Below are 16,819 nucleotides of genomic sequence, written 5' to 3'. Positions count from 1 at the left end.
GAAATCAGCGTTGCCCATTTGACGGTCGATAACAAATATCAAAGTTATAAATAGACAATTCCAAGATATACCATTGCAATCGTGTTACATAAATAAAGTTTTTACCGGATTTCCCGAAAATTCCAACAAGAGGCTAATGATCAGTGTAGACTGTGAAACTTTGCCCGCACAAAAATTTATGGAACTTTTTATCGTGCTTACCAAAGCTAAAGCTTCTAAATGCAATATAGGGTAGGCACGTTGAGCTTTATTGAGTGAGAAAGAAGTGAAACATATGGGCTTTTCTTTGCCATTGACTATATGCGCAAGGACCCCCCCAAGACCATAGCCTGAAGCGTCCGTGACTACTACAATTGGTTTCCTTGAATCATAAAACTCCAAAATATTTGCTTCTAGAAGAGCCTGTTTGCTATCTTTGAATGCTTTCTCACAGTTACTATCCCAAACAAATTTCACATCTTTTTTCAATAACTGGTAAAGACTAAAAAGTTTGGACGATAGATGCGGAACAAACTTCCCATAATAGTTGACCAGACCTAAATAAGCTTTTAACTCAGTCACATTCGTTGGAGGAACTGCTTCACTAATTGTATTAATCTTGTCTGGACTAGGAAGTAAACCATTTTCCGATATAATGTGCCCCAGGTATGGTAGACTTGGAACAAAAAATTTACATTTCCTTAAATTCACTTTAATATTGGCTTTTTGTAGTCGGTCTAAAACTGCGTAAAGTTTTTGACGACAGTCTTCCGAATTTTCCCCTGCGATTAAAACGTCATCTAAATAAACAGATACACAGTCAAGCCCTAACAGTACCTGCTCCATCACCTGCTGGAAAATCGCTGCACTAGAAGACGCCCCCTGTGGCAACCGATTATAAGTAAAAAGCCCTTTTATGGTGTTGATCATCATAAATTTTCTCGATTTTTCCGATAAGGCTAATTGGGTATAAGCGCCTTCTAAGTCTAGTGAACAAAAAACTTTACAGCCCGCTAATCTAGCAAATAAATCCTGTGGAACCGGAAGAGGATATGTGTTTGGGACAATAAGCTTATTTATTGATACCTTACAATCGATAACTAAGCGTATTTGCTGGTTCTTTTTCATCACTACGACTACCGGTGAGGCCCATTCACTTGTTTTGATTGGCGTTATGACCTGTTCCTTTTCTAGCATTTCTAAATGCTTCATGACTTTCTCCTGTAATCTGTAAGGAACGTCATAAGCTTTTCTAAAAACAGGTGAATCCTCCTTTAGTACTAAGTCAGCCTCAAATCCAGAAATTGGAGAGGAAAAATCCTTAAGAAAAACTGAAGAAAAACCAATTTCGTCCCAATAAAGGTAGGAAGTCAAGTATAATTAATTCCAATTTTTTTCTTGATCCATTCAAGGTGACATCGACTACAACCCTGCCGCAAACCGACAACCTTTCCCCATTAACAACTACCAGCCTTTTTTGTGCAAGGCTGAATCGGCACTTTGAAAAATTTATCATATAAATGTTTACCAATGAGAGAAACGGAAGAACCGCTGTCTACCTCCATCTTAATTATGCGATTTTCAATAGACACATCCACCAAACAAGGCTCGTTGAAATTATTTTTACTATCAATAGACATGCAAACCAAATCACCTGATTCATCCGATGAATCATCCAGGGCCGTAGGCTTTAGCCTATTGAATAGCAGTTCTTAATTGTTACTGGCACTAGAACTTGGTCGAGGCTCATCCGCAAATCTAACCGAAGGTCTTCTCTGGCTGTTAATGTATTTGAAACACTTTTTCAAAACATGACCTGGTTTACCACAGAAATAGCAAATCATGTTTCTTTTATACCCAAATCTATTCTGTCGCGAATTACTGTTGTCTCTATCTCTGCCACCGCTCATGCTCCTTTTCCTCTTATCATATCCCCAACCTGACCTACTGCTACTCCTACTCCTGCTCCTTGATTGCCTATCATTGAGGAATTTGTCTTTTCCCCCTAATCTAGTTTTCACCGAAGCCACTAAATCTTGCTTTCCTCCTATCATTTTCACTCTCGACCCCGCTAGTTCCCAATTCACTAACATTCTTTCAGCCGAAGCTAAGGTTAAATTTTCTTCTCCTAACATTTTCTGCTGTAAGTTCTTGTCATAAACTCCCATTAAAAGCTTGTCCCTTATTGCCGTCTCTTTAACTTCCCCAAATTCGCAAAATTCCGCCTGTAATTTAATTGCTAATACAAAATTTTCCGCAATCTCGTCCATCCCTTGCACCCTGTTATAAAATTTATATCTCTGAATTAAATCAGACTCTTTTTTATCAAACCGTTCCTTCAACTTTCTAATGATTTCCGAATACAGCAGAGATGACAACCCAAGTAACCAAAAGTTCGGATAAAAGTAGAATTCATAGACTAATCAGCCAATCCAACGATCATGAATAGAATTCTATTCAGCTCAATTTTTAAGTTATTAACCGTACTTTCAAGTTCGCATTTGATGAATAAACTACGAGTAGCATGCAAAGCAGCTTCTAAACCGAACTAGAAAGTTCACATCAAGTTCGGATAGGTCACTGAACAGAGCGCTATTCAGCTTGAAAAGAAAACTTCAAAAAACTTAAAATAAAAATCAATTTGCAATTTTTCAATTCCTTCACTCATTATTAGTATTGGTATAATCCCATGATAATCATTTACTGAAGAAATCTAGATCAGAAGAATAATTGCCTGGCTCCATTTATTATTATTAAATTTCATATTTTTTTTTTGCAACTTACTACACCAAGCTTCGAACTCGAGTCCTCCCTCTTTGAAGCCAAGTTTCATACCACTGCTCCGTTTCCGCTATATGAGATCAGCATCGATTTCACTCGATGTGCTGATTTCTCTTCGTTACCTACACGTTCATGGCTAGGAACATACCGGGTCTCTCTTTCAGCTTGAAAGTTCAGATAAAGTACAGTTCAGATCCTCATGCGTACTAGGAAGTTCAGAAAAGGCTGACGCGGAACTTTTTCTGAACTTTCAAGTTCACAAAAAGTACACGCGGAACGCAATGTGAACTTAAGTCTGACAGTTCTCTAGTTTGTTTTGATTTCACTGCAGTTTGTTGGTAATGTTATTGAAAAAGGTTGTGTACGAAATATTTTCCTTTATTTAAAATTTATTCTAGTAAGCAGTACATTTATACAAAATATGATAAATGATCAAGATCGATAAAAACTTTTTAGATTAATAGATATGCTGTTTGCCGTAGTCGAAAACTCTCGGTGGTGTCCGAGAAATGGATTCGGACCTCCAGAACTGGCAACATCATGCTGTGGCCGAACGTAAAAAACACTCATGATTTGGACAAAATGCTCAGGAATAAAAGCATCACGTGCAAACGAGTGTCAAACGGGAATTCACAGCTTACACCCGGTTTAATTTTTCTGTTGATCTGCACATTTCTGGAATCTGAACTCATAATTGGTTTCCTGTAAGATAGCAAAAGAAAGGGTTTAGATAGAGAAAGCCTTTAAACACCCTAAAATTACCTATTGGAATTATAGCTTTGTTTGCCTTTTGCCGTTTATTTAGATAAAAAAAATCCGATGATAATAAAATAAACCACTTTCCTTTATTGTTTTTAAAAAACTCATTTTTCATCACTAATCCTGGAGCAAACTTCACTTTCGCCAAGGCCGAGTAGGAACTTATCATGAACTTTAAAGTAGAAATGAAGTATGACATAGACTTCTCCTGAACTTTCGTGCTGATTAAAAGTACGGATAAAATGCTAACCGAACTTTAATTCCGATGGTTTGTGAAGTTCACGTGTGAACTTCATGTGTACTTTAAGGTTCTAATGAAGAGTAGTAAGCAGCTTCTACTGAACTTTCGTGCTGATTAAAAGTACGAATAAAAAGCTAACCAAACTTCAATTTCCGGGGGTTTTGAAGTTCACGTGTGAACTTTATGTGAACTTTAAGGTTCCAATAAAGGGGAACAAGCAGCTTCTCATGAACTTTCAAGTTGCTTTCAGGTGTTGACGGTACTTTATTTAGAATGAAGTTCGGTTTGTGAGTAATGTGTCCTGTTGTTCAGCAAGAAAGTTCCACGGAACCAAATCTGAACCTTATGTGAACTTCTAAGTTCGTGTGTTAAGTGAAATTCGAACTTCTGGTTGCTTGGGAAGTCTCGCGCCGGGTATAGCAATTTTAATTCTTCAAAAACGGCTAGACCACTGAGTGTAATGAAGAGAGCTTTTTGCGAATTTTCGGGCACCGCATTGTATTGAAAAATAAAGCCTAAACGTTCTACATGATTAGAAAAAGAGGCTCCAGGGACATAAGGCTCTATCGAACCCACAATTTTAGACGCCATCTCAATAATGCAGTGCTAATGGGAAAAAAATAACCACAAATAATACCAAAAGAAAAAAGGAATAAAAAAATCACTCACCAATTCCGCCGAACCTTACCAGAATAATTGCTTTGTTGAATATTACAAATTTAAAATGATTCTTTAATAATTAATATATGAAATAAAATTATCACTATTATCTCTTTTCCCTGCAATAAAACTGAACCTTGACGTGGTGCATGGGCTTATAGAAAAATCAGTAAATGAACAGCGATCACATTCACTTCTGAAAGTGGGTAAAATATATGTATATACATGCATACATGTACATATGTTTTTTTTTTTTTTTTTTTTTTTTTTTTTTTTCAGGTGGAGGGGAAATTTGCATCCAAACCCCTGAGGTGACCAACCTCAGGGAGTGTGGGGTTGGTTTGAATCAGTGACCGGACCCACTAAAACCCCTCCAGTCTCCAGCCCGTAATACTCCCCGGGACCACCGCTAGGTATTGCTTCGGGGAGCGGCTTTTGTGCTCTGTGCACCCTCTTGGTTCTATAGATCTCTTTGCTAACTTAGCTAACTAACCTGGAGACTGGCCGTTAGCTAACACTGGCGTGTCGGTGGTCAACCTGTCGCCTGTTTTGCAATTCTAAAACTATTTGAGAGGCGGCTGTACAAACCGCCCTCCAAATGTTTGGGTCTTTACACATCCTCCGAACTAGGTTGTCCGGAGTGGTGTCTGGCCCGCTCACTACCATCATGTCGCTCCGCGCATGCACAAAACGAGGGCACACGAAGAAGACATGCTCAGCAGTTTCTTCCGCATCCGCGCACTCGGGACACATGGGGGACCCCGCATGCCCGAATCTGTGTAGATACTGCCTGAAGCAACCATGACCTGACAGTATCTGTGTCAAGTGGAAGTTAACTTCTCCATGGCGCCTCCCGACCCATCCGGATACGTCCGGAATAAGTCGATGCGTCCATCTACCCTGTGCGGAATTGGACCATTCCTGCTGCCATCTGATCATCGAGAATGACCTTCTGGTGCCTCGTATACCCCTTGTGTCACGTTGATCGAAGCATTCTACGTCCTCCTTAATGGCTATGCTGATAGGCATCATGCCGGACAGGACGCAGATTGCGTCGTATGACACTGTACGGTACGCGCTCACAACCCTCAGGCACATGAGCCTGTAGGTACTTTCCAGTTTTCGACGATGACTGTTGGTACCTAACTCTTTGGACCACGCTGGCCCACCATACCTAAGTATGGACGAAACCACGCTGGCAAGAAGTTTACGCTTGCTGCCATATACCGCTGAGCTATTGGACATCATTCGAGATAGTCCTGCAGCGGCCGTTGAAGCCCTCTTACAGGCATAGTCGACGTGACTCTTAAATGTGAGCTTATCGTCAACCATAACACCCAAGAGCTTCAAGGAACGCCTTGAGGTAATGGTGCAGTCACCGACTCTGACCACCGCCTGTTGCTCTAATTTGCGGTTGTTCACAACCGTAACCTCCGTTTTATGGTGCGCTAACTCCAGTTTCCTAGAGTGCATCCAGTCTTCGACCTTGCGTATGCAGTGCGCGGCCGTCAACTCGACCTCTTCGATCGACTCGCCGTAGACCTCTAGCGTGATGTCGTCTGCGAAACCGACGATCACAACCCCTACAGGGAACTTTAGTTTCAACACCCCGTCATACATGACATTCCACAACACCGGGCCCAGGATGGAACCTTGCGGTACCCCTGCGGTGATCGGGACGCACTTCTGACCCTCCTCCGTGTTGTAAACTAGTACCCGATTCTGGAAATAATTTTCCAAAATCTTGTACAACGACACCGGTACGTGGATGCTCCTAAGCGCGAGCGCTATGGAGTCCCAACTGGCGCTATTGAATGCATTCTTCACGTCAAGCGTGACGATTGCGCAATAGCGAATGCCCCAACTCTTACGCTGGAGTGCTACCTCTGCCGTCTTGGTGACAGAGAGAATAGCATCCAGCGTGGATCTACCTTTCCGGAAGCCGAACTGGTTACTTGCCAGACCGTTTACACCCTCTGTGTACTTCACCAGTCTGTTGAGGATAATCCTCTCAAGCACCTTGCCCGTAGTGTCCAGCAGACAGATAGGTCTATATGCCGATGGGTCCCCTGGCGGTTTCCCAGCCTTCGGCAACAGCACCAATCTCTGTCGCTTCCACCTGTCCGGAAAGAGGCAGTCATCCAGGCACTTCTGCATGACTGCTCGAAATAGATCGGGGGCCACTTTCATGGCCGTCCTGATGGCCAAGTTCGGGATTCCATCCGGTCCCGGTGCCTTGCTCACCTTTAGGGAGTTGGCGATCACGATGAGTTCCTCATTCGTAACCCTTACCTCCTCCACAACCTCTGCACGGCTGCCGTCTCTCACGGATTGGATGCCCGGCAGGTTGGCCGACCATCCCTGGTCTGTGTCTGAGATACTGGAACGTCGGACGTGAGACTCAGCAACCGGAGGCCAAGGATTTGGCTCGTGTCGTGGAAAGAGTCCCTCGATGATACGCTCCAGCATCGCTGGTGATCGCTCTGCAGGCGCCAACACGCCTTTGGTCTTCGCCATTACGACTCTGTAGGCGTTGCCCCACGGATTCGTATTGGCACTCGCGCATAGCCTATCGAAGCAGGCCCTTTTGCTCGCCTTTATCGCACTTTTAAGCGCCGATCTTGCAGATCCGAATACTACACGGCGCTCTACCCTCTGTGCATCGGTACGTGCACGTTGCAACATCCGTCTTGCACGGAGGCACGCGCTACGGAGGTCCGCTATCGCGTCGGTCCACCAGTATACCGGTGACTTACCATTCCTAGGTTGGCGGGTCCTAGGCATGGTGGCGTCGCACGCCCGCGATAATGTGGCAACTAATTGGTCAGCACTCGGGCGGAGCCAACTGCCCCCCTCGCGCTCTCTTCTCATTGCTTCTGCAAATACCTCGGCATCGAAATGCGATGTCTTCCACCCGCGGACGGTCGGAGTATTGGCTCTACCCGTCGCCTGCCGCCTCACGTTCTGGACTACGCTATAGCAGACCGACTGGTGGTCACTATAGGTGTAGCCATCGTCTACCCTCCAGTTCACGATCAGTCCTGGGCTGGAGAACGTCACGTCGATGATCGACTCCGCACCATTTCTGCTGAATGTACACTTGGTTCCAACATTGGCCAGATCTAGGTTGAGCTTTGCCAAAGCTTCCAACAAGATCTGACCCCTCTGGTTCGTGCGGCGGCTTCCCCACTCAACAGCCCAAGCGTTGAAGTCGCCCGCCACTACTAAGGGTGTTAGTCCCGTCAGCTCCATAGATAACAAATCGACCATCTGGGTGAACCTTTCGATAGACCAACGCGGCGGAGCATAACAACTGCAGTAGAACACTCCGTCCACCTTGGCAACCGCGTATCCTTCATTTGAGGTTGACACAACCTCCTGAACCGGGAACTTGCTGGTCGTGCATATGGCCGCCGTACTGGACTTATCTGCAACCCAATTACCGTTTCCGGGAGGAATGCAGTAGGGGTCCGATACGATTGCGATGTCCGACCGCGACTCAGACGCTGCTTGGTATAGCAGCTGCTGTGCCGCATAGCAATGGTTCAGGTTCAATTGTGTCACCCTCACGCCCTTGGTTGACATGTACATATGTGTATGTGTATGTATGTATATATGTATATGTATATTTGTATGTATATGTAAAGACTGGAACGCGCAAAAATTGGTCGACAAAAAAAATCGTTTCTTTCAGTCAAATTCGAAATACAAAAATCTTCCTATTTTTATTTTGGTAGTTCAACTCACATGTTTAAAAGAAATAATGTTCGTTTATTATTTTGGTTTGCCAAATCCAAACTGCCGTCCTATCCGCTTAACCCCTTTGATTAAATTTTGTACAGTCTTATCGACCTCATCCGACGCCAAACGCCAGTTAGATTTATTCTGCTGCTCGTTTTCGATGGATTTATTAGTTTTTTTTTTAATATTCCGTTTGACCATGTCTCAATACTGTTCGATAGAGCGGAAATCTGGGCTGTTAGGAGGGTTCTGGTCTTAGGGTACTATAACCACGTTGTTCGCATCGTACCACTCGATCGCCTTTTTCCCATAGTGGCAGCTTGCCAAGTCCGACCAGAGCAGTACAACCCTGTTATGTTGCTCTAGGAATGGTAGCAGCTGGTTTTCCAGGCATTCCTGGACGTAGATCTCTTGATTGACGGTTTCGTACTGATGGAAATGCCGCTTTTTAGACTACACGTACATACGGCCTGCCACACGAGGTATTTTTTCAGGTACTTCGATAGTTTGATGGTTTTAAAAATTTAGGCCACTTTTTTTTTTCATGGTACGGTATAAAATTCCTGTCCCGGAAGCTGCTTGAAATCAGCCTTCACAAAAGTTTCGACACCCACGGTGTAAATTTGTAAGCAGATTACAGTTTTCCGGACCACCGCTTCGCCGAGGTGTTTTATTCGTAATCTGGGTTCGCCACCTTCACCGTCTCAAACGTCGACAACCCGGCTCGTTTCTTGGCTCGCTGCACATTAGTATGGGAGACAATGGGCTTGCCAGTGACGTATTTGATGGAGAAGTTAAGATTCCGCTTATAATTCGCTACCACCTTCTTCATCGTCGCTACCACGTCCGAATTATGATTGCCGCCGTTTCCAGGCTTCCTGGCGATCGACAGACGCTCCCCGAACGTTTCTAAAATATATATTACGGTCGGTTTGGCCACATCCAGCCATTTTGCCAATTAGGCGTGCGAGAATGTCGGATCTTGCGGCGCGAGCAAAATTTTGAGATGCTGTTCCTCTTGCTTGGACGCCATTTTGAAAACTGCGACGCCATTTTGAAATATATATATATATATATATATATATATATATATATATATATATATATATATATATATATATATATATATATATATATATATATATATATATATATATATATATATATATATATATATATATATATATATATATATTTCAAAATGGCGTCGCAGTTTTCAAAATGGCGTCCAAGCAAGAGGAACAGCATCTCAAAATTTTGCTCGCGCCGCAAGATCCGACATTCTCGCACGCCTAATTGGCAAAATGGCTGGATGTGGCCAAACCGACCGTAATATATATTTTAGAAACGTTCGGGGAGCGTCTGTCGATCGCCAGGAAGCCTGGAAACGGCGGCAATCATAATTCGGACGTGGTAGCGACGATGAAGAAGGTGGTAGCGAATTATAAGCGGAATCTTAACTTCTCCATCAAATACGTCACTGGCAAGCCCATTGTCTCCCATACTAATGTGCAGCGAGCCAAGAAACGAGCCGGGTTGTCGACGTTTGAGACGGTGAAGGTGGCGAACCCAGATTACGAATAAAACACCTCGGCGAAGCGGTGGTCCGGAAAACTGTAATCTGCTTACAAATTTACACCGTGGGTGTCGAAACTTTTGTGAAGGCTGATTTCAAGCAGCTTCCGGGACAGGAATTTTATACCGTACCATGAAAAAGAAAAGTGGCCTAAATTTTTAAAACCATCAAACTATCGAAGTACCTGAAAAAATACCTCGTGTGGCAGGCCATATGTACGTGTAGTCTAAAAAGCGGCATTTCCATCAGTACGAAACCGTCAATCAAGAGATCTACGTCCAGGAATGCCTGGAAAACCAGCTGCTACCATTCCTAGAGCAACATAACAGGGTTGTACTGCTCTGGTCGGACTTGGCAAGCTGCCACTATGGGAAAAAGGCGATCGAGTGGTACGATGCGAACAACGTGGTTATAGTACCCTAAGACCAGAACCCTCCTAACAGCCCAGATTTCCGCTCTATCGAACAGTATTGAGACATGGTCAAACGGAATATTAAAAAAAAAACTAATAAATCCATCGAAAACGAGCAGCAGAATAAATCTAACTGGCGTTTGGCGTCGGATGAGGTCGATAAGACTGTACAAAATTTAATCAAAGGGGTTAAGCGGATAGGACGGCAGTTTGGATTTGGCAAACCAAAATAATAAACGAACATTATTTCTTTTAAACATGTGAGTTGAACTACCAAAATAAAAATAGGAAGATTTTTGTATTTCGAATTTGACTGAAAGAAACGATTTTTTTTGTCGACCAATTTTTGCGCGTTCCAGTCTTTACATATACATACAAATATACATATACATATATACATACATACACATACACATATGTACATGTCAACCAAGGGCGTGAGGGTGACACAATTGAACCTGAACCATTGCTATGCGGCACAGCAGCTGCTATACCAAGCAGCGTCTGAGTCGCGGTCGGACATCGCAATCGTATCGGACCCCTACTGCATTCCTCCCGGAAACGGTAATTGGGTTGCAGATAAGTCCAGTACGGCGGCCATATGCACGACCAGCAAGTTCCCGGTTCAGGAGGTTGTGTCAACCTCAAATGAAGGATACGCGGTTGCCAAGGTGGACGGAGTGTTCTACTGCAGTTGTTATGCTCCGCCGCGTTGGTCTATCGAAAGGTTCACCCAGATGGTCGATTTGTTATCTATGGAGCTGACGGGACTAACACCCTTAGTAGTGGCGGGCGACTTCAACGCTTGGGCTGTTGAGTGGGGAAGCCGCCGCACGAACCAGAGGGGTCAGATCTTGTTGGAAGCTTTGGCAAAGCTCAACCTAGATCTGGCCAATGTTGGAACCAAGTGTACATTCAGCAGAAATGGTGCGGAGTCGATCATCGACGTGACGTTCTCCAGCCCAGGACTGATCGTGAACTGGAGGGTAGACGATGGCTACACCTATAGTGACCACCAGTCGGTCTGCTATAGCGTAGTCCAGAACGTGAGGCGGCAGGCGACGGGTAGAGCCAATACTCCGACCGTCCGCGGGTGGAAGACATCGCATTTCGATGCCGAGGTATTTGCAGAAGCAATGAGAAGAGAGCGCGAGGGGGGCAGTTGGCTCCGCCCGAGTGCTGACCAATTAGTTGCCACATTATCGCGGGCGTGCGACGCCACCATGCCTAGGACCCGCCAACCTAGGAATGGTAAGTCACCGGTATACTGGTGGACCGACGCGATAGCGGACCTCCGTAGCGCGTGCCTCCGTGCAAGACGGATGTTGCAACGTGCACGTACCGATGCACAGAGGGTAGAGCGCCGTGTAGTATTCGGATCTGCAAGATCGGCGCTTAAAAGTGCGATAAAGGCGAGCAAAAGGGCCTGCTTCGATAGGCTATGCGCGAGTGCCAATACGAATCCGTGGGGCAACGCCTACAGAGTCGTAATGGCGAAGACCAAAGGCGTGTTGGCGCCTGCAGAGCGATCACCAGCGATGCTGGAGCGTATCATCGAGGGACTCTTTCCACGACACGAGCCAAATCCTTGGCCTCCGGTTGCTGAGTCTCACGTCCGACGTTCCAGTATCTCAGACACAGACCAGGGATGGTCGGCCAACCTGCCGGGCATCCAATCCGTGAGAGACGGCAGCCGTGCAGAGGTTGTGGAGGAGGTAAGGGTTACGAATGAGGAACTCATCGTGATCGCCAACTCCCTAAAGGTGAGCAAGGCACCGGGACCGGATGGAATCCCGAACTTGGCCATCAGGACGGCCATGAAAGTGGCCCCCGATCTATTTCGAGCAGTCATGCAGAAGTGCCTGGATGACTGCCTCTTTCCGGACAGGTGGAAGCGACAGAGATTGGTGCTGTTGCCGAAGGCTGGGAAACCGCCAGGGGACCCATCGGCATATAGACCTATCTGTCTGCTGGACACTACGGGCAAGGTGCTTGAGAGGATTATCCTCAACAGACTGGTGAAGTACACAGAGGGTGTAAACGGTCTGGCAAGTAACCAGTTCGGCTTCCGGAAAGGTAGATCCACGCTGGATGCTATTCTCTCTGTCACCAAGACGGCAGAGGTAGCACTCCAGCGTAAGAGTTGGGGCATTCGCTATTGCGCAATCGTCACGCTTGACGTGAAGAATGCATTCAATAGCGCCAGTTGGGACTCCATAGCGCTCGCGCTTAGGAGCATCCACGTACCGGTGTCGTTGTACAAGATTTTGGAAAATTATTTCCAGAATCGGGTACTAGTTAACAACACGGAGGAGGGTCAGAAGTGCGTCCCGATCACCGCAGGGGTACCGCAAGGTTCCATCCTGGGCCCGGTGTTGTGGAATGTCATGTATGACGGGGTGTTGAAACTAAAGTTCCCTGTAGGGGTTGTGATCGTCGGTTTCGCAGACGACATCACGCTAGAGGTCTACGGCGAGTCGATCGAAGAGGTCGAGTTGACGGCCGCGCACTGCATACGCAAGGTCGAAGACTGGATGCACTCTAGGAAACTGGAGTTAGCGCACCATAAAACGGAGGTTACGGTTGTGAACAACCGCAAATTAGAGCAACAGGCGGTGGTCAGAGTCGGTGACTGCACCATTACCTCAAGGCGTTCCTTGAAGCTCTTGGGTGTTATGGTTGACGATAAGCTCACATTTAAGAGTCACGTCGACTATGCCTGTAAGAGGGCTTCAACGGCCGCTGCAGGACTATCTCGAATGATGTCCAATAGCTCAGCGGTATATGGCAGCAAGCGTAAACTTCTTGCCAGCGTGGTTTCGTCCATACTTAGGTATGGTGGGCCAGCGTGGTCCAAAGCGTTAGGTACCAACAGTCATCGTCGAAAACTGGAAAGTACCTACAGGCTCATGTGCCTGAGGGTTGTGAGCGCGTACCGTACAGTGTCATACGACGCAATCTGCGTCCTGTCCGGCATGATGCCTATCAGCATAGCCATTAAGGAGGACGTAGAATGCTTCGATCAACGTGACACAAGGGGTATACGAGGCACCAGAAGGTCATTCTCGATGATCAGATGGCAGCAGGAATGGTCCAATTCCGCACAGGGTAGATGGACGCATCGACTTATTCCGGACGTATCCGGATGGGTCGGGAGGCGCCATGGAGAAGTTAACTTCCACTTGACACAGATACTGTCAGGTCATGGTTGCTTCAGGCAGTATCTACACAGATTCGGGCATGCGGGGTCCCCCATGTGTCCCGAGTGCGCGGATGCGGAAGAAACTGCTGAGCATGTCTTCTTCGTGTGCCCTCGTTTTGTGCATGCGCGGAGCGACATGATGGTAGTGAGCGGGCCAGACACCACTCCGGACAACCTAGTTCGGTCGGATCTTGCGGCGCGAGCAAAATTTTGAGATGCTGTTCCTCTTGCTTGGACGCCATTTTGAAAACTGCGACGCCATTTTGAAATATATATATATATATATATATATATATATATATATATATATATATATATATATATATATATATATATATATATATATATATATATATATATATATATATATAAAATGTATATGTATATATATATATAAATGGCGAAAGTGAAGTTTGCTCCAGGATTAGTGCGAGAATGTCGGATTCTCTTGCGGCGCGAGCAAAATTTTGAGACGCTGTTCCTCTTGCTTGGACGCCATTTTGAAAACTGCGACGCCATTTTGAAATATATACATATATCTATATATATATATATATATATATATATATATATATATATATATATATATATATATATATATATATATATATATATATATATATATATATATATATATATATATATATATATATATATATATATATATATATATATATATATATATATATATATATATCGATACAGTTTTCAAGATGGCGTCCAAGCAAGAGGAACAGCAAGAATTTTGCTCGCGCCGCAAGAGAATCCGACATTCTCGCGCTAATCCTGGAGCAAACTTCACTTTCGCCAAGGCCGAGTAGGAACTTATCATGAACTTTAAAGTAGAAATGAAGTATGACATAGACTTCTCCTGAACTTTCGTGCTGATTAAAAGTACGGATAAAATGCTAACCGAACTTTAATTTCCGATGGTTTGTGAAGTTCACGTGTGAACTTCATGTGTACTTTAAGGTTCTAATGAAGAGTAGTAAGCAGCTTCTACTGAACTTTCGTGCTGATTAGAAGTACGGATAAAATGCTAACCGAACTTTAATTTCCGATGGTTTGTGAAGTTCACGTGTGAACTTCATGTGTACTTTAAGGTTCTAATGAAGAGTAGTAAGCAGCTTCTACTGAACTTTCGTGCTGATTAAAAGTACGGATAAAATGCTAACCGAACTTTAATTTCCGGGGGTTTTGAAGTTCACGTGTGAACTTTATGTGAACTTTAAGGTTCCAATAAAGGGGAACAAGCAGCTTCTCATGAACTTTCAAGTTGCTTTCAGGTGTTGACGGTACTTTATTTAGAATGAAGTTCGGTTTGTGAGTAATGTGTCCTGTTGTTCAGCAAGAAAGTTCCACGGAACCAAATCTGAACCTTATGTGAACTTCTAAGTTCGTGTGTTAAGTGAAATTCGAAATTCTGGTTGCTTGGGAAGTCTCGCGCCGGGTATAGCAATTTTAATTCTTCAAAAACGGCTGGACCACTGAGTGTAATGAAGAGAGCTTTTTGCGAATTTTCGGGCACCGCATTGTATTGAAAAATAAAGCCTAAACGTTCTACATAATTAGAAAAAGAGGCTCCAGGGACATAAGGATCTATCGAACCCACAATGTTAGACGCCATCTAAATAATGCAGTGCTAATGGGAAAAAAATAACCACAAATAATACCAAAAGAAAAAAGGAATAAAAAAAATCACTCACCAATTCCGCCGAACCTTACCAGAATAATTGCTTTGTTGAATATTACAAATTTAAAATGATTCTTTAATAATTAATATATATATATATATATATATATATATATATATATATATATATATATATATATATATATATATATATATATATATATATATATATATATATATATATATATATATATATATATATATATATATATATATATATATATATATATATATATATATATATATATATATATATACCACCTGGTGACCCGTCGGCATACAGACCGATATGTCTGCTCGATACGGCGGGTAAGGTGCTCGAGAAGGTTATTCTCAATAGACTGGTTAGGTACACCGAAAGTGCAAACGGTCTGTCGAGTAACTAGTTCGGCTTCCGAAAAGGCAAGTCTACGGTGGATGCTATTCTGTCCGTCACCAAAACAGCAGAGGTAGCACTCCAGCGTAAAAGATGGGGCATTCACTATTGCGCAATCGTCACGTTGGACGTGAAAAATGCGTTCAATAGTGTTAGCTGGGATTCCATAGCCCACTCGCTTCGGAAACTAGAGATTCCGGTGTCTTTCTACAGGATTCTGGAAAATTATTTCCAGAATCGTGTGCTAGTTTACAGCACAGACGAGGGTCAAAAATGTGTCCCAATTACCGCAGGGGTTCCACAAGGTTCCATCCTGGGCCCGGTACTGTGGAATATCATGTACGATGAAGTGCTGAAACTAAAGCTCTCCCAAGGGGTTGTGATCGTTGGATTTGCGGACGACATCACACTTGAGGTCTACGGCGAGTCGATCGAGGAGGTTGACGGCTTCGCACTCTATAAGCGTCGTCGAGGACTGGATGCGCTCCAAAAAACTGGAGCTGGCGCATCATAAGACGGAGATTTCAGTTGTCAATAACCGCAAGTCGAAGCAACAGGCGTTGATCAGTGTCGGGAATTGCACCATCGCCTCTAAGCGCTCCCTAAAGCTGCTGGGGGTGATGATCGATGACAAGCTCGCCTTCGGGAGCCATGTCGAATATGCCTGTAAGAGGGCTTCAATGGCTATTGCAGCATTATCTCGCATGATATCCAATAGCTCAGCAGTGTACGGCAGCAAGCGGAAACTTCTAGCTAGCGTGACTTCGTCCATACTGAGATACGGCGGGCCACAGAGTGGTCCAAAGCACTAGGTACTAGTAAACATCGGAGTAGCAGGAGTGGTCCAATTCCGCGAAGGGTAGATGGACGCATCGACTTATTTCGCCATGGAGAAGTGAACTTCCATCTGACACAGATTCTGTCAGGCCATGGTTGCTTTAGGCAGTATCTACACAGATTCGGGCATGCGGGGTCCCCCATGTGTCCCGAGTGCGCGGAAGCGGAAGAGACTGCTGAGCATGTCTTCTTCATGTGCCCTCGTTTTGTGCATGCGCGGAGCGACATGATGGCGGGCCAGACACCACTCCGGACAACCTAGTTCGGAGGATGTGTAAAGACCCAAACATTTGGAGGGCGGTTTGTACAGCCGCCTCTCAAGTAGTTTTAGAATTGCAAAACAGGCGACAGGTTGACCACCGACACGCCAGTGTTAGCTAACGGCCAGTCTCCAGGTTAGTTAGCTAAGTTAGCAAAAAGACCTAAAGAACCAAGAGGGTGCACAGAGCACAAAAGCTGCTCCCCGAAGCAACACCTAGCGGTGGTCCCGGGGAGTATTATGGGCTGGAGACTGAAGGGGTTTTAGTGGGTCCGGTCACTGATTCAAACCAACCCCACACTC

The 16,819-nt window shown here is 44.6% G+C and overlaps 1 long non-coding RNA gene across 1 annotated transcript in view; it reads right to left on the bottom strand.

Moving 5' to 3' along the window:
• Positions 1-3,142: 3,142 nt before the first annotated feature.
• LOC129731892 (uncharacterized) overlaps positions 3,143-16,819 on the bottom strand; it is a 35,842-nt gene continuing 22,165 nt past the window's right edge. Inside the window, exon 4 of the long non-coding RNA XR_008729113.1 lies at positions 3,143-3,462. This is a non-coding gene — a long non-coding RNA (uncharacterized LOC129731892). The remainder of the gene's footprint in view (positions 3,463-16,819) is intronic.

The sequence above is a fragment of the Wyeomyia smithii genome, chromosome 3, assembly GCF_029784165.1.
Source record: "Wyeomyia smithii strain HCP4-BCI-WySm-NY-G18 chromosome 3, ASM2978416v1, whole genome shotgun sequence".
NCBI lineage: Eukaryota > Metazoa > Arthropoda > Insecta > Diptera > Culicidae > Wyeomyia > Wyeomyia smithii.
Note: the sequence above shows the minus strand (reverse complement) of the source record. Positions and strands in the feature narration are given on the sequence as shown.